Here is a 26,123-nt window from a genome sequence, read left to right on the forward strand (position 1 = left end):
ATGCAAAACCACAGTGAAAATCAAAACTGTTTTATTTGCAACGGTTAGCTACACCTTCCAGCTACTCCTGGACACAGTCGCCGCTCAGACTTAGCCATCTGTCGTAGCGTTGTACCAACTTTTCAATTACCTCGTTATAGAAGACAGCCAGCAGTGCTTTTCGACAATTTTCCACTCTGGAGTGCCGCTCCGGGTCTGTGTCAAAATATTGCCTTCATAGCCAGCGGTTCACGTGAGCAGAGGTAGATCTCAGGGGTAGCCAATTACGGGTTGTATTGTACGTGTGATCAAACACTTCCCGTCGAAAACGCTGCAGGAGCATCTTCATTGGCCCTGCGAAGTACCGCCGAGAATTGTCGTGTAGAACGAACCGCATGACAGTTACGTTATTTGGATTGCATTGCTTCAGGCGAAATCTTTCGCCAGGCCCTCATAATTGGCGGGAGACGCTAACTTCTAGCCATCTTTACGGTCTCACTGTGAGCTCAGAACTGAAAAGTGCGACATGATGCTATCGATGGGCGTACTAGACACAGTGCCCAACGCATCTGTGCAAAGCTTCGCAGGTTTTTAACTGTATTTTCCACTTCGCGACCGATCGTTCCTTACTTTCCAAATAACCCTTGTATGTATTGCTTCTTCCCCGCCCCCCTCTCGACCCTCCATTCATTCCAGTCCCAACAGATTGACACAGATTTTCCATCAGATTTTACGTAATCTGTATAGTATTGAGGTAGGCACTATCACCCATCAGAAAAGGGACCACTACAAAAAGCACCACGGCGATTTCTACTTATAGTAATTTCACTTCATGTTAAAGTACATCTGAATAGGTGAATATCTGAGTGCTTACAAATGAGGTGGTGCTGTAATGAACTCACAGTCATGAGGACCATAGTTCAGTTCTCTGATTGGACAACGAAATTTAGATTTTCCGTGTGTTACATAAACAACCCGAGACAAATACAGGGACGCTTCCTTCCAAAAGAATACGACCGATTTCCTGCACCATACCACCATAATGACCACTCGCGATCTAATATCAAATCATGTCTAGAGGAACACTTTACTAACGATCATGTCAACAAAAATAAACATTGATCAGTTTACGAATTGTACTTTAATATACACTGGTGAAAACTTACTAAATTTTATATGATATACGTTTACTACCCGTAATAAACGCCGTCGGCTTCGTCGTTGTCGTCGTTGCCAGTCGCACGTTACCTTGTACACTTGTGATATACACTGCTGGCCATCAAACTTGCTACACCACGAAGATGACGTGCTACATAGGCGAAATTTAACCGACAGAAATAAGATGCTGTGGTATATGCAAATGATTACCTTTTCAGAGCTTTCACACAAGGTTGGCACTGCTGGCTACACCTACAACATGCTGACATGAGGAATGTTTCCAACCGGTTTCCCATACACAAACAGCAGTTTATCGGCGTTGCCTGGTGAAACGTTGTTGTGATGCCTCGTGTAAGGAGGAGAAATGCGTACCATCACGTTTCCGACTTTAATAAAGGTCGGATTGTAGCCCATCGCGACTGCGGTTTATCGTATGGCGACATTGCAGCTCGCGTTGGTCGAGATCCAATGACTGTTAGCAGAATATGGAATCGGTGGGTTCAGGAGGGTAATACGGAACGCCGTGCTGGATCCCAACGGCCTGGTATCACAAGCAGTCGAGATCAGAGGCATCTTATCCGTATGGCTGTAACGGATCGTGCTGCCACGTCCCGATCCATGAGTCAACAAAAAGATGGGGACGTTTGCAAGACAACAACCATCTGCACGAATAGTTCAACGACGTTTGCAGCAGCATGGACTATCAGCGCGCAAACCATGGCTGCGGTTACCCTTGACACCGCATCGCAGACAGGAGCGCCTGCGATGGTGTACTCAATGACGAACCTGGGTGAACGAATGGAAAAACGTCATTTTTTCGGATGAATTCAGGTTCTGTTTACAGCATCATGATGGTCGCATCAGTGTTTGGCGACATCGCGTTGAACGAACATTGGAAGCGTGTATTCGTCATCGCCATACTGGCGTATCAGCCGACGTGATGGTATGTGGTGCCATTGGTTACTAGTCTTGGTCACCTCTTGTTGGCATTGACGGCACTTTGAACAGTGGAAGCTACATTTCAGTGGCTCTACCCTTCATTCGATCCCTGCAAAACCCTAAATTTCATCAGGATAATGCACGACCGCATGTTGCAGGTCCTGTATGGCCCTTTGTGGATACAGAAAATGTTCGACTGCTGCCCTGGCCAGCACATTCTCCAGATCTCTCGCCAATTGAAAAGGTCTGGTCAATGGTGGCCGAGCAACTGGCTCGTCACAATACGCCAGTCCCTACTTTTGATGAATTATGGTATCGTGTTGAAGCTGCATGGATGGCTGTACCTGTACACACCATCCAAGCTCTGTTTGACTCAATGTCCAGGCGTATCAAGGCCGTTATTACGGCCAGAAGTGGTTGTTCTGGGTACTGATTTCTCAAGATCTATGCACCCAAATTACGTGAAAATGTAATCACATATCATTTCTAGTATAGTATATGTGTCCAATTAATACCCGTTTATCATCTGCATTTCTTCTTGGTATAGCAATTTTAATGGCCAGTAGTGTAACAACGATTCGTATCTAGAAATACGGAATGATAAAGACAACGTGGAGAAAATAAAACAATACAACCTGCCCAGTATTTGAGATATATCTCGATAGAAAATCCCTGCTCTCTGCCTCATCACTGATGTCCTTAACTGAAAATGACCAGGCCTATTCGGAAAGTTGGGTAGGATCGGGAGCTAAATGGAAACCGCAGTGGACATCCGATTCAGCTTTTCACAGATGTGTTGGGCACTGTCTCTAGTACGCCCGTCGATCTCGTGACGTCCCTCTTTTCAATTCCGAGAGCACAGAGTTCACGTGAAGGTGCCTAGAAAATAGTGCCTCCCGCCAAGTATAAGGGCCTAGTGAGAGATTTCGCCTGATGTCATGCAGCCCACATAACACTAATGTCATGCGTCTCCTTTTTGATGACAGTTCTCCATTTTGGCACAGACAACGAGCTGCAGACCAGCATAGAGAATTCGCGGTAAGCACAGGCGGCTACCTTCTATGACGAGAGTATTGGAAAGTTGATACAATACTACGACAAATGCCAAAGTCGGAGAGGTGACTATGTAGAGAGGTAGCTGGAAGGTGTAGCAAACTGTTGTAAATAAAACATTTTCGATTTTCGCAATTGTTTCCATTTCGTGACCGATCGGACCTTACTTTCTGAATATCCCTTCTAATTTAGAACAAAATGTATTGATTGTTGTGACTGTATGGACTAGACAGTCTGATCTGGTGGTACATTCTGCGCTACATTCGTGCGGCTGCGTCTGGCGAAGGTCGAAAGTCTGCGGAGCTCACGCCTGCTTACTGTTGTATGAATGCGACAACGATATGAACTGTAAGTACAGTAAATGTGGTAAATAAGAAGACCGTAATGGGGTTCATGATAGTCGACCAGTTCCGCTTGAAAAGTGGTAGACTAAGGAGCTTCCTGACCGCTCCGAAACAGCTGCATTTATTTATTTAGTATGCGTGGTGTTATTGTGTTTCGTGCGATGTTGTTCAACCGTGATCTGGCGTTAATGCTCGTCTGAGTCCTAAGAAATTAGCCCACGTGGGTTAATCTACACTATGTCCCGTATGTTTCCCACAAAAAGACAGGCTGGAATTTAAGTTTGACAAGGATACAAGTTCCGTTCAAGCCAACTCTCTACAAGTACACCCTTTGCTAGTAGACACCACTGTATTAACCATTGATTAAGGTCAAAATCTGGAACAATACCGATTCTTCGTCAAGCTATCGAACCCTGTATTGAGGTAAAATACTACTGCTATAGTATCCATAAAAGGCTGAATTCCACTGCCGAAACGAAACGGAACGGTGAGTACTGTTGACATTTCGAATACTGACGTTGAATATGATAATGTCCGTAATTTCAGTCAGACTCCTGAAAGTGGAAAACTATTTTTTGTTAAAGGAACCTTGTTGCAGTACGGTGACGTCAGGAGTATTACGCACGAAACGTACCTATTCAGCTTACATTACAATGTTTTAGTAAAGTAAAGTAAGTTGAAATCAAATTAAGTTAAATATTCCTTCGGATATTACGGTTCCCGGTTACAGGGTGTAAGAAAGGTATTAAGCAACAAGACTGTCGAAAACGGGTAACAGTACTCAGAACAGCCCTCCAGCAACGTTAACTGTTCCGCACATGGTCACTCAGAATCAAACAGTAGCCAGCACGCTACAAGGTCCCGCAGTTACCCAAACCAAGGAGGGTAGACAGAAATTCCCCAATTGCCTTGTAAAACGGAGGCGGATCGCAAACCCTTTAAATGTTTCTTACCTGTAGCAAGAAACAAGAGACGCAAGAACTGTGATGGAAGTAGCACTCTTTACTAAGCAATAAACTGGACCAGTTTAAAAAGACAGACTTAATAGAACGGAGAGTGACATACCTTTGGCCAGTAATACCGCCTGGAATCACACGACATAAGGCCAAAGTTCACAGCCCGAACAGCAGAATGTAGTGTCCCATTTATCGTGCGTACTGCAATCAAACCCTCAGTGCCAGGTACCACATCAAACTGAACAACACGCAACGCCAGTAGTAAACATACACAACAGGGAAGTGAGAGAGCGTCAGTAATCTGTGTCATGGCAATACGAGACAGAAGACAAACTCAGCAAAGCTGAAGCTATACACAACCAACCAGTTGTCATAAGTTCTTATTCTGAAAGTTTAAGAGTAAAATTATAGAAGAATTCTTTTTTTAATTATTAAAAGTATAAGACTATAATAAGGGAAATATAAACAGTATAACACCCCTTGGCCCACACTTGCTGCCCGAAAAGAATGGAGGGAAGCGGCAATAAACGACCTGAAATCGAGAGTGTACAAGCAACAAATGCGAGAGTAAACGCAGGAACTCACAGGAATAGAAACACGATAAGGCGGGCAAACAAGACGCTGCGAAAGGGAAGCCGAAAGGAAAGTGAGTCAAAGAATTCTACAGAGAAAGTGACCAACCATGGGAGAACGAAATGAAGATACAACCAAATGTAAAACGTAATAAGAAACAAAGTAAAGAATCGACAAAGATAACGAAAGCCAAGAAATTGACTCTGAAGTTGAAACAAAAATGGACTAGTGTTGAGAGAGTGAAGGCCCGTTATGCTTAAAATAAGCACTGTAAGTGCGTGAATCAAGAATATAAACTGCTGATCGTAAATTAGCAAGCTGAAACCTAACTTCAGACCAGTAAGACTACGGCAAACGAGGACGGGTTTGAGGCTGACGTACCCATTACTACTGGAAGTCATAACTTCCAACCTTGTCTTACCCGGTTTCCAATCGATAGTAAACGTATCCCACGAAGTAAATGCAGGCAAGGCTGTGGTGTCACCGCCAGACACCACACATGCTAGGTGGTAGCCTTTAAATCGGCCGCGGTCCGTTAGTATACGTCGGACCCGAGTGTCGCCACTAACAGTGATTGCAGACCGAGCGCCCCAGTTGTACAGCCGACTTTGCTAGCGACGGTTTACTGCCTACATGCGCTCTCATTTGCAGAGACGACAGTTTAGTATAGCCTTCAGCTAGGTCATTTGCTACGACCTAGCAGGGCGCCATATTCAGTTACTATTGATATTAATATTGTGAATCATGTACCTTCAAGAGCGACGTTCATCATTAATGGATTAAAGTTAAGTATCAAAGTAATTACGTCCGCTTTCTGAACTCTAATTCCCTGTCATGTTCTAGACCTCACGTCAGTATAGTCCTCCCTCCTCATACCAGCCTGCGTGAGCTAAACGCGTGCATTTCGGCCTCCAATAGTAACCCGGTGTTGGCTCTTCAGCCAACACAACAAAGGCCATTTTGTTCATGAAGGCCTTCCCATAGCAGAAGAGGAAAAACTAGAATCCGTTGTAAATGTGTACGCATCTTTAAAAAAGACATCATCCAACGTCGTGATAGGAGGGGATTTTTATTGTGCTGTTCGCCAGAAAGATCAGAGGCCATATTTCAGTTACTGTAAAGAACTATACGACCTTGTTAAAAATTAGACTCAAGAACAAGTGGAAATTGTTTCACCTTACTGATATGAAATTTACATTTTTTGCCCTCCGTATCAAGTACCTGCCTCGACAGATTTTTTGCAGCGTCTCACATAAGCGAACGTGTCATCTACCACTGTGCCTATGCCGTGACAGTAAATCTAGTTAAGCAGCCAACAAAACGGCTCAGAGGGATAGTGCATGCTAAATATTATACACTTCCAAGACACAGACTTTGATGAAGTCGTTAGAACAGCTTGCACCGTTTGTTTGCCCTCTATAAACATACACCGGACTAAAATTGAGTGCTGGACCACCGACGCTAAAAAAATTGAGATTATTTAATCACACACTATAGCCAGAAAGCAAATTGTCAAAAAGGGACCACAGAATTTTGTTACGCCGTCTTCAGAAAATTATATGAAATTCAATGATAGAAATGTATGAAAGCACAAATAAAGATGATAAAGGAAAAACTGATTAAAATTAAGCCAGACCACTAGACGCCTAAAACGTAAATCGAAAGTTAAATCTGTTAATGAAGCAGAAACAGATCGTAGTTCCACCTAATCAAAGCTCGTCCAGCCATGCACGTACTTTCATTAGAAAATTAAATACGACGAAAGGTGACCAATTTGTTGCAAAAAAAAGAAAAAGCCGTCGTGCAAGAATTTCATTGTTACTATGACAACATGAACTCCGCGCACCCAACTGACAAAAGTCTGGCGTCTGAAATAATTCAGGTGCCAATTGCAGACGACACTGCAGAAGAAAGCGACGAAATCTTGGCGGACTTCGCAAGTGAAGAAATTTTATGATTAATCACCGAAGCCAAGCAAAAATATCCCTTCAAAAAAATGGCTCTAAGCACTATGGGACTTAACATCTATGTTCATCAGTCCCCTAGAACTTAGAACTACTTAAACCTAACTAACCTAAGGACATCACACAACACCCAGTCATCACGAGGCAGAGAAAAATATCCCTTCAGCCGGACGGTGTTCCTAAAGCATTCTTTTTCAAATTCTTTTATATCATTGTGCCCATCCTTACGAAATCTTGAGAGGCACAGACTATCAGAAAAACTGAAATAAGGTAAAGTAGTCCAAGTACCAAAAACGCGAGGGCAACACATAAACTACAGCTTCCGGCATATAACACTGTTAAAATTTTGATTACAACATCATAACTAGGGCAATAAATACTGGAATGACGCTGATAGGTTGTAAGGTAATAAAAAATCACTGCCGCGCGAGGTAGCAGTGCGGTCTTAGGCGCCTTGTCACGGTCCGTGCGGCTCCCCCCCGTCAGAGGTTCGAGTCCTCCCTCGGGCATGGGTGTGTGTGTTGCCAATATCGCAAGTTCGTTTAAGTAGTGTGTAGGCTTAGGGACCGATGACCTAACAAGAGAACCTCCCCATCGCAACCCCCTCAGATTTAGATATAAGTTGGCACAATGGATATGCCTTGAAAAACTGAACACAGGTCAATCGACAAAACAGGAAGAAGTTGTGTGGAACTATGAAAAGAATAAGCAAAATATACAAACTGAGTAGTCTATGTGAAGATAGGCAACATCTGGAGAATGTGAGCTCACTAGCGCCGTGGTCCTGTGGTTAGCGTGAGTAACTGCGGAACGAGAGATCCTACGTTCAAGTCATCCCTAGAGTATGAAGTTTACTTTCTTTATTTTTCATCTGTCCGTTCGTTCACTGTAATAAGTTTAGTGTCTGTGTTTTGCGACCGCACCGCAAAACCGTGCGATTAGTAGACGAAAGGACCTGCCTCTCCAATGGGAACCGAAAACATTTGATCGCAAGTTCATAGGTCAACCGATTCCTCCACAGGAAAACAAGTCTGATATATTCTTGTACACTTGGCGAATGGGTCAAAAGATTCTTCTACCTTGCCCGATTCAGGTTTTCTCGTGGATGTGATAATCACTCCCAAAAAAGGGATGAAAACATAAGAGTTTGTCACATAAACTGCAACAAATGAATGCAACAGTTAACAGTCGCACAGTTTTCCCTGTGATCTGTCAAAACATATGTTTCTTTAGGTGGAGCGTCCCCATACTAAGGCGCAGTTACCTCGCATCGGACGGACGGACGGACGGACGGACAGATAATAATTGTCTGAAAATAAAAAATTAAACTTTTCACTCAAGGGAAGACTTGAACCAAGGACCTCTCGCTCCGCAGTTGCCCACGCTAACTACGGAACCACGGCGCTCTAGCGCGTTTACTGTCTTTGATCTTGTCTGTCTCATGCATGGACTACTCAGTTCGTATATTTTGCTTACTTTTTTCATAGTTCCACACAACTTCTTCCTGTTTTCTCGATTGATCTGTGTTCAGTTTTTCAAGGCCTATCCACTGTACCAACTTATAACTAAATCTGAGGGGGGTGCGATGGGGAGGTTCCCTTGTAAGTAGTTTGGTTCCATTAGACCTTAGTACAAATTTCCAAAAATTGCCTGTCACGTATCACATTTAGAAGCATCATGACCACAAACACATAAATCAGGGGCATAAAAGCCATTGCTGCATCAATCAAAATCACATGTTCGACGACTTTCCTAAGACCTTCGATCTAGTCAGTCATTAGAACACGAAACGGATTGTTCTAGATTACAGAGCAGTTAAAGTGATCCGAAACATCATCACATGTATTACTCCAAGATTCTTTATCAACGGGCAAATGACGGAAGCAATCAACCTCAGCAGAGTGGTAGCATACAGCAGCACTCTTCCATTGTTGATCTTTGCGTGTTGGCTACTCTAAAAAGTGGAGTGTAAATTACCAGGTGTATCTGTATCAGGTGCAGCTTTGCACTAGGAGATTATAAAATGATGATGTCACCGGAGTCCTACGAGTGACGATGAAACACAAAGGTCCAAATGGAGATCAACATGTACACTAACATGTTTCGTGCGGTGTAGTCGCGCGGTCTTTGGCGCCTTGTCACGGTTCGCGCGGCTTCCTCCGTCGGACGTTCGAGTCCTACTTCAGGCATGGGTATGTCTGTTGTCCTTAGCGTAACTTAGTTTAAGTTACATTAATTAGTGTGTACGCCTAGGGACCGATGACTGATGGTCCCACGCAACCTTAACCCAAAATTTCAAGGAATCTGTGAAGGATAAACAGTAAATTAACATGCGAAGGTTCCAATATCGAACAATACCATAGGCCCACAAAGTGGACAAAATAAAACGCTTCTCATCATCCCTAAAAATGCCCATTTAAAATGGCGGCAACAAAATTGGAAGGAAGTAACGAACAGTACACAGCGACTCGTAGTAGAAATAATCCGGCGAGCCGTGAACGTAACATGAAAAATCAAAACTGTTAACATATGCATCTTTTACAAAGCCTGCTACCAGAAACGAGTATTCTAAAATGATAATGAAAGGCGAAAAAGCCGGCCGCAATGGACGAGCGGTTCTAGGCGCTTCAGTCTGTAACCGCGTGACCGCTACGGTCACAGGTTCGAATCCTGCCTCAGGCAAGGATGTGTGTGACGTCCTTAGGTTAGTTACGTTTAAGTAGTTCTGAGTTTTTGGGGACTGATGACCCCAGATGTTAAGTCCCATAGTGCTCAGAGGCATTTACAGGCGAGAAAGATGATGCAACTAGCCAATAGATTTGTGTGGAAATGGAACTTAATTTAGCTGGTTGTAAACGCTAACAAAATCAAGGACGGACGGCGGCCTGACCCTAACTGACATCCAATGAAAGGCTGCTGCACTTCTCCTGAAATGAACCTCCAGACTCATACCCAACCACCCACAAAACATAACCGCATGACTTTTCCATCTAGTTTTCTTCGAACGTATTCATCGCCCGACTGACACAAATAATATAAACTTCCAAGTAAAGTATATAACCAACGTGAATCTTACATCTTAGCAAGTTATGTAAGCGAAGCCAGGTTGAGAAAAACGCTTTTAACAACCAGTGATTTATTGCAGAAATGCCATTAAACGGATAAATCCAACAATGCTGAATCAAAATTCCCATCTTGTAACTGAAAGTTTATATGGGAGAATGTAAGCACAAAAAAAAAAACAACGTGGCATACGGTGGAGAACAATACGGTAGCTACTATTAAAAATTACGTCCAATTTCGTTGCATGCTACTGATAAATGTCTTCAGTGTGGTCTAGTCGACAAATTTCATCACGGATTCACCGGGTGCGGTAATTTGTACAACAGGAGATGGGGGAGGGATTGACATCCATTTTTAGCGGTATAGGGATGCTTTCTGACGGACGTCGTGAAATTCTATCAAACTGGGGTGTTAGATCCTCACGATATTACATGGCTCTTATTGCTAATAAAAACGATGGAAAGTACTTTGGACGTAAATGAATATCAGAAAGAACAGGTACTGCGGCATATACAGCCGAACCATAGAACAAGAATAAAAAATTTCTACAACGACAGATTCTCACAGTCATTTCTTACACAAACCAAGTACATAAAAGGCGAAATGAAAGCGTCAGCTTTCGCGTCAGTCGAGCTAAGTCGGCCAAGTCGAAACAGAGAGGAACACGATGCGTAGCGTAATAGGATGGATGCCGAAGGAGAATTTAAACAAAGATATTACAACGACGAAAACTCTCGAAATAGTACCAACTGCGAAACAGGGACACCTGTGGTATGAAAACGACTCTTGTCTGGAGATGCAGAGTGCTAACGACAGTGTGAGGAAACAGTGCAGGCTGACCAGTACATCCTCTGTACAATAACAGTCGCTGATGAAATACAGAGAGCTCGAAATAAATTCATATACTCAAAATATTACTTTATGGAGATTACAACGTGACCAAAACTTGAGATATTATTCGACAGATAGACCTCTGCATTCTGTCTAATCTCTGATGTCTGTAACAGACGACTTAGTTTCGAACAAAATGTATTGAGTGCCGTGATTATACGGATTTGAGAAACTCTTTTGGTGGTACATTCTGCGCTATATTTGTGCGGCTGCACCTGGCGAACGTGTAACGGGTGCAGAACTCATGCCGGTGTACTGTGGCAACGTGGATGCGACAATTACATCAACTGTAAGTTCTCTAATAGAACAAACGAGGAGCATCAAATCAAGTGTCAGGATGGCCGAGCGGTCTAAGGCGCCAGACTCAAGGAAAAACCTTGGCTGCAGTAGCAGCTAGAGCCTTCTGGTCCTCGAATGAGGTCGTGGGTTCGAATCCCACTCCTGACACAGATTTTGTCGCTTCTCTGGAGCACCCTGTGTATCGTTGAGATCCTTTGTAAAGTGCAACAGCACGATTCTGGCCGTGTTCTCCTAAGTGAAACCAAAAATTTGTATCAAACACAAGCGCACCTACGGCAACCAAACTGTTTCTTCGGTAGTGTGAGCTACAAACAGAGAGTGTTGGTTGTAAATACGACGTTCCCTCGTGAGGTTACTTCCGCGCCACAGCCGCAAACACGTCAAAAGGGACACCTGTGGTATGAAAACGACTCTTGTCTGGAGATGCAGAGTGCTAACGACAGTGTGAGGAAACAGTGCAGGCTGACCAGTACATCCTCTGTACAATAACAGTCGCTGATGAAATACAGAGAGCTCGAAATAAATTCATATACTCAAAATATTACTTTATGGAGATTACAACGTGACCAAAACTTGAGATATTATTCGACAGATAGACCTCTGCATTCTGTCTAATCTCTGATGTCTGTAACAGACGACTTAGTTTCGAACAAAATGTATTGAGTGCCGTGATTATACGGATTTGAGAAACTCTTTTGGTGGTACATTCTGCGCTATATTTGTGCGGCTGCACCTGGCGAACGTGTAACGGGTGCAGAACTCATGCCGGTGTACTGTGGCAACGTGGATGCGACAATTACATCAACTGTAAGTTCTCTAATAGAACAAACGAGGAGCATCAAATCAAGTGTCAGGATGGCCGAGCGGTCTAAGGCGCCAGACTCAAGGAAAAACCTTGGCTGCAGTAGCAGCTAGAGCCTTCTGGTCCTCGAATGAGGTCGTGGGTTCGAATCCCACTCCTGACACAGATTTTGTCGCTTCTCTGGAGCACCCTGTGTATCGTTGAGATCCTTTGTAAAGTGCAACAGCACGATTCTGGCCGTGTTCTCCTAAGTGAAACCAAAAATTTGTATCAAACACAAGCGCACCTACGGCAACCAAACTGTTTCTTCGGTAGTGTGAGCTACAAACAGAGAGTGTTGGTTGTAAATACGACGTTCCCTCGTGAGGTTACTTCCGCGCCACAGCCGCAAACACGTCAAAAGGGACACCTGTGGTATGAAAACGACTCTTGTCTGGAGATGCAGAGTGCTAACGACAGTGTGAGGAAACAGTGCAGGCTGACCAGTACATCCTCTGTACAATAACAGTCGCTGATGAAATACAGAGAGCTCGAAATAAATTCATATACTCAAAATATTACTTTATGGAGATTACAACGTGACCAAAACTTGAGATATTATTCGACAGATAGACCTCTGCATTCTGTCTAATCTCTGATGTCTGTAACAGACGACTTAGTTTCGAACAAAATGTATTGAGTGCCGTGATTATACGGATTTGAGAAACTCTTTTGGTGGTACATTCTGCGCTATATTTGTGCGGCTGCACCTGGCGAACGTGTAACGGGTGCAGAACTCATGCCGGTGTACTGTGGCAACGTGGATGCGACAATTACATCAACTGTAAGTTCTCTAATAGAACAAACGAGGAGCATCAAATCAAGTGTCAGGATGGCCGAGCGGTCTAAGGCGCCAGACTCAAGGAAAAACCTTGGCTGCAGTAGCAGCTAGAGCCTTCTGGTCCTCGAATGAGGTCGTGGGTTCGAATCCCACTCCTGACACAGATTTTGTCGCTTCTCTGGAGCACCCTGTGTATCGTTGAGATCCTTTGTAAAGTGCAACAGCACGATTCTGGCCGTGTTCTCCTAAGTGAAACCAAAAATTTGTATCAAACACAAGCGCACCTACGGCAACCAAACTGTTTCTTCGGTAGTGTGAGCTACAAACAGAGAGTGTTGGTTGTAAATACGACGTTCCCTCGTGAGGTTACTTCCGCGCCACAGCCGCAAACACGTCAAAAGGGACACCTGTGGTATGAAAACGACTCTTGTCTGGAGATGCAGAGTGCTAACGACAGTGTGAGGAAACAGTGCAGGCTGACCAGTACATCCTCTGTACAATAACAGTCGCTGATGAAATACAGAGAGCTCGAAATAAATTCATATACTCAAAATATTACTTTATGGAGATTACAACGTGACCAAAACTTGAGATATTATTCGACAGATAGACCTCTGCATTCTGTCTAATCTCTGATGTCTGTAACAGACGACTTAGTTTCGAACAAAATGTATTGAGTGCCGTGATTATACGGATTTGAGAAACTCTTTTGGTGGTACATTCTGCGCTATATTTGTGCGGCTGCACCTGGCGAACGTGTAACGGGTGCAGAACTCATGCCGGTGTACTGTGGCAACGTGGATGCGACAATTACATCAACTGTAAGTTCTCTAATAGAACAAACGAGGAGCATCAAATCAAGTGTCAGGATGGCCGAGCGGTCTAAGGCGCCAGACTCAAGGAAAAACCTTGGCTGCAGTAGCAGCTAGAGCCTTCTGGTCCTCGAATGAGGTCGTGGGTTCGAATCCCACTCCTGACACAGATTTTGTCGCTTCTCTGGAGCACCCTGTGTATCGTTGAGATCCTTTGTAAAGTGCAACAGCACGATTCTGGCCGTGTTCTCCTAAGTGAAACCAAAAATTTGTATCAAACACAAGCGCACCTACGGCAACCAAACTGTTTCTTCGGTAGTGTGAGCTACAAACAGAGAGTGTTGGTTGTAAATACGACGTTCCCTCGTGAGGTTACTTCCGCGCCACAGCCGCAAACACGTCAAAAGGGACACCTGTGGTATGAAAACGACTCTTGTCTGGAGATGCAGAGTGCTAACGACAGTGTGAGGAAACAGTGCAGGCTGACCAGTACATCCTCTGTACAATAACAGTCGCTGATGAAATACAGAGAGCTCGAAATAAATTCATATACTCAAAATATTACTTTATGGAGATTACAACGTGACCAAAACTTGAGATATTATTCGACAGATAGACCTCTGCATTCTGTCTAATCTCTGATGTCTGTAACAGACGACTTAGTTTCGAACAAAATGTATTGAGTGCCGTGATTATACGGATTTGAGAAACTCTTTTGGTGGTACATTCTGCGCTATATTTGTGCGGCTGCACCTGGCGAACGTGTAACGGGTGCAGAACTCATGCCGGTGTACTGTGGCAACGTGGATGCGACAATTACATCAACTGTAAGTTCTCTAATAGAACAAACGAGGAGCATCAAATCAAGTGTCAGGATGGCCGAGCGGTCTAAGGCGCCAGACTCAAGGAAAAACCTTGGCTGCAGTAGCAGCTAGAGCCTTCTGGTCCTCGAATGAGGTCGTGGGTTCGAATCCCACTCCTGACACAGATTTTGTCGCTTCTCTGGAGCACCCTGTGTATCGTTGAGATCCTTTGTAAAGTGCAACAGCACGATTCTGGCCGTGTTCTCCTAAGTGAAACCAAAAATTTGTATCAAACACAAGCGCACCTACGGCAACCAAACTGTTTCTTCGGTAGTGTGAGCTACAAACAGAGAGTGTTGGTTGTAAATACGACGTTCCCTCGTGAGGTTACTTCCGCGCCACAGCCGCAAACACGTCAAAAGGGACACCTGTGGTATGAAAACGACTCTTGTCTGGAGATGCAGAGTGCTAACGACAGTGTGAGGAAACAGTGCAGGCTGACCAGTACATCCTCTGTACAATAACAGTCGCTGATGAAATACAGAGAGCTCGAAATAAATTCATATACTCAAAATATTACTTTATGGAGATTACAACGTGACCAAAACTTGAGATATTATTCGACAGATAGACCTCTGCATTCTGTCTAATCTCTGATGTCTGTAACAGACGACTTAGTTTCGAACAAAATGTATTGAGTGCCGTGATTATACGGATTTGAGAAACTCTTTTGGTGGTACATTCTGCGCTATATTTGTGCGGCTGCACCTGGCGAACGTGTAACGGGTGCAGAACTCATGCCGGTGTACTGTGGCAACGTGGATGCGACAATTACATCAACTGTAAGTTCTCTAATAGAACAAACGAGGAGCATCAAATCAAGTGTCAGGATGGCCGAGCGGTCTAAGGCGCCAGACTCAAGGAAAAACCTTGGCTGCAGTAGCAGCTAGAGCCTTCTGGTCCTCGAATGAGGTCGTGGGTTCGAATCCCACTCCTGACACAGATTTTGTCGCTTCTCTGGAGCACCCTGTGTATCGTTGAGATCCTTTGTAAAGTGCAACAGCACGATTCTGGCCGTGTTCTCCTAAGTGAAACCAAAAATTTGTATCAAACACAAGCGCACCTACGGCAACCAAACTGTTTCTTCGGTAGTGTGAGCTACAAACAGAGAGTGTTGGTTGTAAATACGACGTTCCCTCGTGAGGTTACTTCCGCGCCACAGCCGCAAACACGTCAAAAGGGACACCTGTGGTATGAAAACGACTCTTGTCTGGAGATGCAGAGTGCTAACGACAGTGTGAGGAAACAGTGCAGGCTGACCAGTACATCCTCTGTACAATAACAGTCGCTGATGAAATACAGAGAGCTCGAAATAAATTCATATACTCAAAATATTACTTTATGGAGATTACAACGTGACCAAAACTTGAGATATTATTCGACAGATAGACCTCTGCATTCTGTCTAATCTCTGATGTCTGTAACAGACGACTTAGTTTCGAACAAAATGTATTGAGTGCCGTGATTATACGGATTTGAGAAACTCTTTTGGTGGTACATTCTGCGCTATATTTGTGCGGCTGCACCTGGCGAACGTGTAACGGGTGCAGAACTCATGCCGGTGTACTGTGGCAACGTGGATGCGACAATTACATCAACTGTAAGTTCTCTAATAGAACAAACGAGGAGCATCAAATCAAGTGTCAGGATGGCCGAGCGGTCTAAGGCGCCAGACTCAAGGAAAAACCTTGGCTGCAGTAGCAGCTAGAGCCTTCTGGTCCTCGAATGAGGTCGTGGGTTCGAATCCCACTCCTGACACAGATTTTGTCGCTTCTCTGGAGCACCCTGTGTATCGTTGAGATCCTTTGTAAAGTGCAACAGCACGATTCTGGCCGTGTTCTCCTAAGTGAAACCAAAAATTTGTATCAAACACAAGCGCACCTACGGCAACCAAACTGTTTCTTCGGTAGTGTGAGCTACAAACAGAGAGTGTTGGTTGTAAATACGACGTTCCCTCGTGAGGTTACTTCCGCGCCACAGCCGCAAACACGTCAAAAGGGACACCTGTGGTATGAAAACGACTCTTGTCTGGAGATGCAGAGTGCTAACGACAGTGTGAGGAAACAGTGCAGGCTGACCAGTACATCCTCTGTACAATAACAGTCGCTGATGAAATACAGAGAGCTCGAAATAAATTCATATACTCAAAATATTACTTTATGGAGATTACAACGTGACCAAAACTTGAGATATTATTCGACAGATAGACCTCTGCATTCTGTCTAATCTCTGATGTCTGTAACAGACGACTTAGTTTCGAACAAAATGTATTGAGTGCCGTGATTATACGGATTTGAGAAACTCTTTTGGTGGTACATTCTGCGCTATATTTGTGCGGCTGCACCTGGCGAACGTGTAACGGGTGCAGAACTCATGCCGGTGTACTGTGGCAACGTGGATGCGACAATTACATCAACTGTAAGTTCTCTAATAGAACAAACGAGGAGCATCAAATCAAGTGTCAGGATGGCCGAGCGGTCTAAGGCGCCAGACTCAAGGAAAAACCTTGGCTGCAGTAGCAGCTAGAGCCTTCTGGTCCTCGAATGAGGTCGTGGGTTCGAATCCCACTCCTGACACAGATTTTGTCGCTTCTCTGGAGCACCCTGTGTATCGTTGAGATCCTTTGTAAAGTGCAACAGCACGATTCTGGCCGTGTTCTCCTAAGTGAAACCAAAAATTTGTATCAAACACAAGCGCACCTACGGCAACCAAACTGTTTCTTCGGTAGTGTGAGCTACAAACAGAGAGTGTTGGTTGTAAATACGACGTTCCCTCGTGAGGTTACTTCCGCGCCACAGCCGCAAACACGTCAAAAGGGACACCTGTGGTATGAAAACGACTCTTGTCTGGAGATGCAGAGTGCTAACGACAGTGTGAGGAAACAGTGCAGGCTGACCAGTACATCCTCTGTACAATAACAGTCGCTGATGAAATACAGAGAGCTCGAAATAAATTCATATACTCAAAATATTACTTTATGGAGATTACAACGTGACCAAAACTTGAGATATTATTCGACAGATAGACCTCTGCATTCTGTCTAATCTCTGATGTCTGTAACAGACGACTTAGTTTCGAACAAAATGTATTGAGTGCCGTGATTATACGGATTTGAGAAACTCTTTTGGTGGTACATTCTGCGCTATATTTGTGCGGCTGCACCTGGCGAACGTGTAACGGGTGCAGAACTCATGCCGGTGTACTGTGGCAACGTGGATGCGACAATTACATCAACTGTAAGTTCTCTAATAGAACAAACGAGGAGCATCAAATCAAGTGTCAGGATGGCCGAGCGGTCTAAGGCGCCAGACTCAAGGAAAAACCTTGGCTGCAGTAGCAGCTAGAGCCTTCTGGTCCTCGAATGAGGTCGTGGGTTCGAATCCCACTCCTGACACAGATTTTGTCGCTTCTCTGGAGCACCCTGTGTATCGTTGAGATCCTTTGTAAAGTGCAACAGCACGATTCTGGCCGTGTTCTCCTAAGTGAAACCAAAAATTTGTATCAAACACAAGCGCACCTACGGCAACCAAACTGTTTCTTCGGTAGTGTGAGCTACAAACAGAGAGTGTTGGTTGTAAATACGACGTTCCCTCGTGAGGTTACTTCCGCGCCACAGCCGCAAACACGTCAAAAGGGACACCTGTGGTATGAAAACGACTCTTGTCTGGAGATGCAGAGTGCTAACGACAGTGTGAGGAAACAGTGCAGGCTGACCAGTACATCCTCTGTACAATAACAGTCGCTGATGAAATACAGAGAGCTCGAAATAAATTCATATACTCAAAATATTACTTTATGGAGATTACAACGTGACCAAAACTTGAGATATTATTCGACAGATAGACCTCTGCATTCTGTCTAATCTCTGATGTCTGTAACAGACGACTTAGTTTCGAACAAAATGTATTGAGTGCCGTGATTATACGGATTTGAGAAACTCTTTTGGTGGTACATTCTGCGCTATATTTGTGCGGCTGCACCTGGCGAACGTGTAACGGGTGCAGAACTCATGCCGGTGTACTGTGGCAACGTGGATGCGACAATTACATCAACTGTAAGTTCTCTAATAGAACAAACGAGGAGCATCAAATCAAGTGTCAGGATGGCCGAGCGGTCTAAGGCGCCAGACTCAAGGAAAAACCTTGGCTGCAGTAGCAGCTAGAGCCTTCTGGTCCTCGAATGAGGTCGTGGGTTCGAATCCCACTCCTGACACAGATTTTGTCGCTTCTCTGGAGCACCCTGTGTATCGTTGAGATCCTTTGTAAAGTGCAACAGCACGATTCTGGCCGTGTTCTCCTAAGTGAAACCAAAAATTTGTATCAAACACAAGCGCACCTACGGCAACCAAACTGTTTCTTCGGTAGTGTGAGCTACAAACAGAGAGTGTTGGTTGTAAATACGACGTTCCCTCGTGAGGTTACTTCCGCGCCACAGCCGCAAACACGTCAAAAGGGACACCTGTGGTATGAAAACGACTCTTGTCTGGAGATGCAGAGTGCTAACGACAGTGTGAGGAAACAGTGCAGGCTGACCAGTACATCCTCTGTACAATAACAGTCGCTGATGAAATACAGAGAGCTCGAAATAAATTCATATACTCAAAATATTACTTTATGGAGATTACAACGTGACCAAAACTTGAGATATTATTCGACAGATAGACCTCTGCATTCTGTCTAATCTCTGATGTCTGTAACAGACGACTTAGTTTCGAACAAAATGTATTGAGTGCCGTGATTATACGGATTTGAGAAACTCTTTTGGTGGTACATTCTGCGCTATATTTGTGCGGCTGCACCTGGCGAACGTGTAACGGGTGCAGAACTCATGCCGGTGTACTGTGGCAACGTGGATGCGACAATTACATCAACTGTAAGTTCTCTAATAGAACAAACGAGGAGCATCAAATCAAGTGTCAGGATGGCCGAGCGGTCTAAGGCGCCAGACTCAAGGAAAAACCTTGGCTGCAGTAGCAGCTAGAGCCTTCTGGTCCTCGAATGAGGTCGTGGGTTCGAATCCCACTCCTGACACAGATTTTGTCGCTTCTCTGGAGCACCCTGTGTATCGTTGAGATCCTTTGTAAAGTGCAACAGCACGATTCTGGCCGTGTTCTCCTAAGTGAAACCAAAAATTTGTATCAAACACAAGCGCACCTACGGCAACCAAACTGTTTCTTCGGTAGTGTGAGCTACAAACAGAGAGTGTTGGTTGTAAATACGACGTTCCCTCGTGAGGTTACTTCCGCGCCACAGCCGCAAACACGTCAAAAGGGACACCTGTGGTATGAAAACGACTCTTGTCTGGAGATGCAGAGTGCTAACGACAGTGTGAGGAAACAGTGCAGGCTGACCAGTACATCCTCTGTACAATAACAGTCGCTGATGAAATACAGAGAGCTCGAAATAAATTCATATACTCAAAATATTACTTTATGGAGATTACAACGTGACCAAAACTTGAGATATTATTCGACAGATAGACCTCTGCATTCTGTCTAATCTCTGATGTCTGTAACAGACGACTTAGTTTCGAACAAAATGTATTGAGTGCCGTGATTATACGGATTTGAGAAACTCTTTTGGTGGTACATTCTGCGCTATATTTGTGCGGCTGCACCTGGCGAACGTGTAACGGGTGCAGAACTCATGCCGGTGTACTGTGGCAACGTGGATGCGACAATTACATCAACTGTAAGTTCTCTAATAGAACAAACGAGGAGCATCAAATCAAGTGTCAGGATGGCCGAGCGGTCTAAGGCGCCAGACTCAAGGAAAAACCTTGGCTGCAGTAGCAGCTAGAGCCTTCTGGTCCTCGAATGAGGTCGTGGGTTCGAATCCCACTCCTGACACAGATTTTGTCGCTTCTCTGGAGCACCCTGTGTATCGTTGAGATCCTTTGTAAAGTGCAACAGCACGATTCTGGCCGTGTTCTCCTAAGTGAAACCAAAAATTTGTATCAAACACAAGCGCACCTACGGCAACCAAACTGTTTCTTCGGTAGTGTGAGCTACAAACAGAGAGTGTTGGTTGTAAATACGACGTTCCCTCGTGAGGTTACTTCCGCGCCACAGCCGCAAACACGTCAAAAGGGACACCTGTGGTATGAAAACGACTCTTGTCTGGAGATGCAGAGTGCTAACGACAGTGTGAGGAAACAGTGCAGGCTGACCAGTACATCCTCTGTACAATAACAGTCGCTGATGAAATACAGAGAGCTCGAAATAAATTCATATACTCAAAATATTACTTTATGGAGATTACAACGTGACCAAAACTTGAGATATTATTCGACAGATAGACCTCTGCATTCTGTCTAATCTCTGATGTCTGTAACAGACGACTTAGTTTCGAACAAAATGTATTGAGTGCCGTGATTATACGGATTTGAGAAACTCTTTTGGTGGTACATTCTGCGCTATATTTGTGCGGCTGCACCTGGCGAACGTGTAACGGGTGCAGAACTCATGCCGGTGTACTGTGGCAACGTGGATGCGACAATTACATCAACTGTAAGTTCTCTAATAGAACAAACGAGGAGCATCAAATCAAGTGTCAGGATGGCCGAGCGGTCTAAGGCGCCAGACTCAAGGAAAAACCTTGGCTGCAGTAGCAGCTAGAGCCTTCTGGTCCTCGAATGAGGTCGTGGGTTCGAATCCCACTCCTGACACAGATTTTGTCGCTTCTCTGGAGCACCCTGTGTATCGTTGAGATCCTTTGTAAAGTGCAACAGCACGATTCTGGCCGTGTTCTCCTAAGTGAAACCAAAAATTTGTATCAAACACAAGCGCACCTACGGCAACCAAACTGTTTCTTCGGTAGTGTGAGCTACAAACAGAGAGTGTTGGTTGTAAATACGACGTTCCCTCGTGAGGTTACTTCCGCGCCACAGCCGCAAACACGTCAAAAGGGACACCTGTGGTATGAAAACGACTCTTGTCTGGAGATGCAGAGTGCTAACGACAGTGTGAGGAAACAGTGCAGGCTGACCAGTACATCCTCTGTACAATAACAGTCGCTGATGAAATACAGAGAGCTCGAAATAAATTCATATACTCAAAATATTACTTTATGGAGATTACAACGTGACCAAAACTTGAGATATTATTCGACAGATAGACCTCTGCATTCTGTCTAATCTCTGATGTCTGTAACAGACGACTTAGTTTCGAACAAAATGTATTGAGTGCCGTGATTATACGGATTTGAGAAACTCTTTTGGTGGTACATTCTGCGCTATATTTGTGCGGCTGCACCTGGCGAACGTGTAACGGGTGCAGAACTCATGCCGGTGTACTGTGGCAACGTGGATGCGACAATTACATCAACTGTAAGTTCTCTAATAGAACAAACGAGGAGCATCAAATCAAGTGTCAGGATGGCCGAGCGGTCTAAGGCGCCAGACTCAAGGAAAAACCTTGGCTGCAGTAGCAGCTAGAGCCTTCTGGTCCTCGAATGAGGTCGTGGGTTCGAATCCCACTCCTGACACAGATTTTGTCGCTTCTCTGGAGCACCCTGTGTATCGTTGAGATCCTTTGTAAAGTGCAACAGCACGATTCTGGCCGTGTTCTCCTAAGTGAAACCAAAAATTTGTATCAAACACAAGCGCACCTACGGCAACCAAACTGTTTCTTCGGTAGTGTGAGCTACAAACAGAGAGTGTTGGTTGTAAATACGACGTTCCCTCGTGAGGTTACTTCCGCGCCACAGCCGCAAACACGTCAAAAGGGACACCTGTGGTATGAAAACGACTCTTGTCTGGAGATGCAGAGTGCTAACGACAGTGTGAGGAAACAGTGCAGGCTGACCAGTACATCCTCTGTACAATAACAGTCGCTGATGAAATACAGAGAGCTCGAAATAAATTCATATACTCAAAATATTACTTTATGGAGATTACAACGTGACCAAAACTTGAGATATTATTCGACAGATAGACCTCTGCATTCTGTCTAATCTCTGATGTCTGTAACAGACGACTTAGTTTCGAACAAAATGTATTGAGTGCCGTGATTATACGGATTTGAGAAACTCTTTTGGTGGTACATTCTGCGCTATATTTGTGCGGCTGCACCTGGCGAACGTGTAACGGGTGCAGAACTCATGCCGGTGTACTGTGGCAACGTGGATGCGACAATTACATCAACTGTAAGTTCTCTAATAGAACAAACGAGGAGCATCAAATCAAGTGTCAGGATGGCCGAGCGGTCTAAGGCGCCAGACTCAAGGAAAAACCTTGGCTGCAGTAGCAGCTAGAGCCTTCTGGTCCTCGAATGAGGTCGTGGGTTCGAATCCCACTCCTGACACAGATTTTGTCGCTTCTCTGGAGCACCCTGTGTATCGTTGAGATCCTTTGTAAAGTGCAACAGCACGATTCTGGCCGTGTTCTCCTAAGTGAAACCAAAAATTTGTATCAAACACAAGCGCACCTACGGCAACCAAACTGTTTCTTCGGTAGTGTGAGCTACAAACAGAGAGTGTTGGTTGTAAATACGACGTTCCCTCGTGAGGTTACTTCCGCGCCACAGCCGCAAACACGTCAAAAGGGACACCTGTGGTATGAAAACGACTCTTGTCTGGAGATGCAGAGTGCTAACGACAGTGTGAGGAAACAGTGCAGGCTGACCAGTACATCCTCTGTACAATAACAGTCGCTGATGAAATACAGAGAGCTCGAAATAAATTCATATACTCAAAATATTACTTTATGGAGATTACAACGTGACCAAAACTTGAGATATTATTCGACAGATAGACCTCTGCATTCTGTCTAATCTCTGATGTCTGTAACAGACGACTTAGTTTCGAACAAAATGTATTGAGTGCCGTGATTATACGGATTTGAGAAACTCTTTTGGTGGTACATTCTGCGCTATATTTGTGCGGCTGCACCTGGCGAACGTGTAACGGGTGCAGAACTCATGCCGGTGTACTGTGGCAACGTGGATGCGACAATTACATCAACTGTAAGTTCTCTAATAGAACAAACGAGGAGCATCAAATCAAGTGTCAGGATGGCCGAGCGGTCTAAGGCGCCAGACTCAAGGAAAAACCTTGGCTGCAGTAGCAGCTAGAGCCTTCTGGTCCTCGAATGAGGTCGTGGGTTCGAATCCCACTCCTGACACAGATTTTGTCGCTTCTCTGGAGCACCCTGTGTATCGTTGAGATCCTTTGTAAAGTGCAACAGCACGATTCTGGCCGTGTTCTCCTAAGTGAAACCAAAAATTTGTATCAAACACAAGCGCACCTACGGCAACCAAACTGTTTCTTCGGTAGTGTGAGCTACAAACAGAGAGTGTTGGTTGTAAATACGACGTTCCCTCGTGAGGTTACTTCCGCGCCACAGCCGCAAACACGTCAAAAGGGACACCTGTGGTATGAAAACGACTCTTGTCTGGAGATGCAGAGTGCTAACGACAGTGTGAGGAAACAGTGCAGGCTGACCAGTACATCCTCTGTACAATAACAGTCGCTGATGAAATACAGAGAGCTCGAAATAAATTCATATACTCAAAATATTACTTTATGGAGATTACAACGTGACCAAAACTTGAGATATTATTCGACAGATAGACCTCTGCATTCTGTCTAATCTCTGATGTCTGTAACAGACGACTTAGTTTCGAACAAAATGTATTGAGTGCCGTGATTATACGGATTTGAGAAACTCTTTTGGTGGTACATTCTGCGCTATATTTGTGCGGCTGCACCTGGCGAACGTGTAACGGGTGCAGAACTCATGCCGGTGTACTGTGGCAACGTGGATGCGACAATTACATCAACTGTAAGTTCTCTAATAGAACAAACGAGGAGCATCAAATCAAGTGTCAGGATGGCCGAGCGGTCTAAGGCGCCAGACTCAAGGAAAAACCTTGGCTGCAGTAGCAGCTAGAGCCTTCTGGTCCTCGAATGAGGTCGTGGGTTCGAATCCCACTCCTGACACAGATTTTGTCGCTTCTCTGGAGCACCCTGTGTATCGTTGAGATCCTTTGTAAAGTGCAACAGCACGATTCTGGCCGTGTTCTCCTAAGTGAAACCAAAAATTTGTATCAAACACAAGCGCACCTACGGCAACCAAACTGTTTCTTCGGTAGTGTGAGCTACAAACAGAGAGTGTTGGTTGTAAATACGACGTTCCCTCGTGAGGTTACTTCCGCGCCACAGCCGCAAACACGTCAAAAGGGACACCTGTGGTATGAAAACGACTCTTGTCTGGAGATGCAGAGTGCTAACGACAGTGTGAGGAAACAGTGCAGGCTGACCAGTACATCCTCTGTACAATAACAGTCGCTGATGAAATACAGAGAGCTCGAAATAAATTCATATACTCAAAATATTACTTTATGGAGATTACAACGTGACCAAAACTTGAGATATTATTCGACAGATAGACCTCTGCATTCTGTCTAATCTCTGATGTCTGTAACAGACGACTTAGTTTCGAACAAAATGTATTGAGTGCCGTGATTATACGGATTTGAGAAACTCTTTTGGTGGTACATTCTGCGCTATATTTGTGCGGCTGCACCTGGCGAACGTGTAACGGGTGCAGAACTCATGCCGGTGTACTGTGGCAACGTGGATGCGACAATTACATCAACTGTAAGTTCTCTAATAGAACAAACGAGGAGCATCAAATCAAGTGTCAGGATGGCCGAGCGGTCTAAGGCGCCAGACTCAAGGAAAAACCTTGGCTGCAGTAGCAGCTAGAGCCTTCTGGTCCTCGAATGAGGTCGTGGGTTCGAATCCCACTCCTGACACAGATTTTGTCGCTTCTCTGGAGCACCCTGTGTATCGTTGAGATCCTTTGTAAAGTGCAACAGCACGATTCTGGCCGTGTTCTCCTAAGTGAAACCAAAATTTGTATCAAACACAAGCGCACCTACGGCAACCAAACTGTTTCTTCGGTAGTGTGAGCTACAAACAGAGAGTGTTGGTTGTAAATACGACGTTCCCTCGTGAGGTTACTTCCGCGCCACAGCCGCAAACACGTCAAAAGGGACACCTGTGGTATGAAAACGACTCTTGTCTGGAGATGCAGAGTGCTAACGACAGTGTGAGGAAACAGTGCAGGCTGACCAGTACATCCTCTGTACAATAACAGTCGCTGATGAAATACAGAGAGCTCGAAATAAATTCATATACTCAAAATATTACTTTATGGAGATTACAACGTGACCAAACTTGAGATATTATTCGACAGATAGACCTCTGCATTCTGTCTAATCTCTGATGTCTGTAACAGACGACTTAGTTTCGAACAAAATGTATTGAGTGCCGTGATTATACGGATTTGAGAAACTCTTTTGGTGGTACATTCTGCGCTATATTTGTGCGGCTGCACCTGGCGAACGTGTAACGGGTGCAGAACTCATGCCGGTGTACTGTGGCAACGTGGATGCGACAATTACATCAACTGTAAGTTCTCTAATAGAACAAACGAGGAGCATCAAATCAAGTGTCAGGATGGCCGAGCGGTCTAAGGCGCCAGACTCAAGGAAAAACCTTGGCTGCAGTAGCAGCTAGAGCCTTCTGGTCCTCGAATGAGGTCGTGGGTTCGAATCCCACTCCTGACACAGATTTTGTCGCTTCTCTGGAGCCTACCCCTGT

The 26,123-nt window shown here is 44.7% G+C and overlaps 19 non-coding genes across 19 annotated transcripts; all 19 read left to right on the forward strand.

The window, feature by feature from the left end:
* Positions 1 to 11,251: 11,251 nt before the first annotated feature.
* Trnal-caa (transfer RNA leucine (anticodon CAA)) lies at positions 11,252 to 11,367 on the forward strand. The gene is made up of 2 exons: positions 11,252 to 11,289; positions 11,322 to 11,367. It is a non-coding gene; the product is annotated as a tRNA-Leu (tRNA).
* Positions 11,368 to 12,069: 702 nt separating this feature from the next.
* Trnal-caa (transfer RNA leucine (anticodon CAA)) lies at positions 12,070 to 12,185 on the forward strand. The gene is made up of 2 exons: positions 12,070 to 12,107; positions 12,140 to 12,185. It is a non-coding gene; the product is annotated as a tRNA-Leu (tRNA).
* Positions 12,186 to 12,887: 702 nt separating this feature from the next.
* Positions 12,888 to 13,003, forward strand: Trnal-caa (transfer RNA leucine (anticodon CAA)). The gene is made up of 2 exons: positions 12,888 to 12,925; positions 12,958 to 13,003. It is a non-coding gene; the product is annotated as a tRNA-Leu (tRNA).
* Positions 13,004 to 13,705: 702 nt separating this feature from the next.
* Positions 13,706 to 13,821, forward strand: Trnal-caa (transfer RNA leucine (anticodon CAA)). Its single transcript has 2 exons — positions 13,706 to 13,743; positions 13,776 to 13,821. It is a non-coding gene; the product is annotated as a tRNA-Leu (tRNA).
* Positions 13,822 to 14,523: 702 nt separating this feature from the next.
* On the forward strand, positions 14,524 to 14,639 carry Trnal-caa (transfer RNA leucine (anticodon CAA)). The gene is made up of 2 exons: positions 14,524 to 14,561; positions 14,594 to 14,639. It is a non-coding gene; the product is annotated as a tRNA-Leu (tRNA).
* Positions 14,640 to 15,341: 702 nt separating this feature from the next.
* Positions 15,342 to 15,457, forward strand: Trnal-caa (transfer RNA leucine (anticodon CAA)). Its single transcript has 2 exons — positions 15,342 to 15,379; positions 15,412 to 15,457. It is a non-coding gene; the product is annotated as a tRNA-Leu (tRNA).
* A 702-nt stretch (positions 15,458 to 16,159) lies between these two features.
* On the forward strand, positions 16,160 to 16,275 carry Trnal-caa (transfer RNA leucine (anticodon CAA)). Its single transcript has 2 exons — positions 16,160 to 16,197; positions 16,230 to 16,275. It is a non-coding gene; the product is annotated as a tRNA-Leu (tRNA).
* A 702-nt stretch (positions 16,276 to 16,977) lies between these two features.
* On the forward strand, positions 16,978 to 17,093 carry Trnal-caa (transfer RNA leucine (anticodon CAA)). The gene is made up of 2 exons: positions 16,978 to 17,015; positions 17,048 to 17,093. It is a non-coding gene; the product is annotated as a tRNA-Leu (tRNA).
* A 702-nt stretch (positions 17,094 to 17,795) lies between these two features.
* On the forward strand, positions 17,796 to 17,911 carry Trnal-caa (transfer RNA leucine (anticodon CAA)). Its single transcript has 2 exons — positions 17,796 to 17,833; positions 17,866 to 17,911. It is a non-coding gene; the product is annotated as a tRNA-Leu (tRNA).
* A 702-nt stretch (positions 17,912 to 18,613) lies between these two features.
* Trnal-caa (transfer RNA leucine (anticodon CAA)) lies at positions 18,614 to 18,729 on the forward strand. Its single transcript has 2 exons — positions 18,614 to 18,651; positions 18,684 to 18,729. It is a non-coding gene; the product is annotated as a tRNA-Leu (tRNA).
* A 702-nt stretch (positions 18,730 to 19,431) lies between these two features.
* Positions 19,432 to 19,547, forward strand: Trnal-caa (transfer RNA leucine (anticodon CAA)). Its single transcript has 2 exons — positions 19,432 to 19,469; positions 19,502 to 19,547. It is a non-coding gene; the product is annotated as a tRNA-Leu (tRNA).
* Positions 19,548 to 20,249: 702 nt separating this feature from the next.
* Trnal-caa (transfer RNA leucine (anticodon CAA)) lies at positions 20,250 to 20,365 on the forward strand. The gene is made up of 2 exons: positions 20,250 to 20,287; positions 20,320 to 20,365. It is a non-coding gene; the product is annotated as a tRNA-Leu (tRNA).
* A 702-nt stretch (positions 20,366 to 21,067) lies between these two features.
* Positions 21,068 to 21,183, forward strand: Trnal-caa (transfer RNA leucine (anticodon CAA)). Its single transcript has 2 exons — positions 21,068 to 21,105; positions 21,138 to 21,183. It is a non-coding gene; the product is annotated as a tRNA-Leu (tRNA).
* Positions 21,184 to 21,885: 702 nt separating this feature from the next.
* Positions 21,886 to 22,001, forward strand: Trnal-caa (transfer RNA leucine (anticodon CAA)). The gene is made up of 2 exons: positions 21,886 to 21,923; positions 21,956 to 22,001. It is a non-coding gene; the product is annotated as a tRNA-Leu (tRNA).
* Positions 22,002 to 22,703: 702 nt separating this feature from the next.
* Positions 22,704 to 22,819, forward strand: Trnal-caa (transfer RNA leucine (anticodon CAA)). Its single transcript has 2 exons — positions 22,704 to 22,741; positions 22,774 to 22,819. It is a non-coding gene; the product is annotated as a tRNA-Leu (tRNA).
* A 702-nt stretch (positions 22,820 to 23,521) lies between these two features.
* Positions 23,522 to 23,637, forward strand: Trnal-caa (transfer RNA leucine (anticodon CAA)). Its single transcript has 2 exons — positions 23,522 to 23,559; positions 23,592 to 23,637. It is a non-coding gene; the product is annotated as a tRNA-Leu (tRNA).
* Positions 23,638 to 24,339: 702 nt separating this feature from the next.
* Positions 24,340 to 24,455, forward strand: Trnal-caa (transfer RNA leucine (anticodon CAA)). Its single transcript has 2 exons — positions 24,340 to 24,377; positions 24,410 to 24,455. It is a non-coding gene; the product is annotated as a tRNA-Leu (tRNA).
* Positions 24,456 to 25,157: 702 nt separating this feature from the next.
* Trnal-caa (transfer RNA leucine (anticodon CAA)) lies at positions 25,158 to 25,273 on the forward strand. Its single transcript has 2 exons — positions 25,158 to 25,195; positions 25,228 to 25,273. It is a non-coding gene; the product is annotated as a tRNA-Leu (tRNA).
* A 700-nt stretch (positions 25,274 to 25,973) lies between these two features.
* Trnal-caa (transfer RNA leucine (anticodon CAA)) lies at positions 25,974 to 26,089 on the forward strand. The gene is made up of 2 exons: positions 25,974 to 26,011; positions 26,044 to 26,089. It is a non-coding gene; the product is annotated as a tRNA-Leu (tRNA).
* Positions 26,090 to 26,123: the final 34 nt, after the last annotated feature.

Source organism: Schistocerca serialis, chromosome 2, assembly GCF_023864345.2.
Source record: "Schistocerca serialis cubense isolate TAMUIC-IGC-003099 chromosome 2, iqSchSeri2.2, whole genome shotgun sequence".
Lineage (NCBI taxonomy): Eukaryota > Metazoa > Arthropoda > Insecta > Orthoptera > Acrididae > Schistocerca > Schistocerca serialis.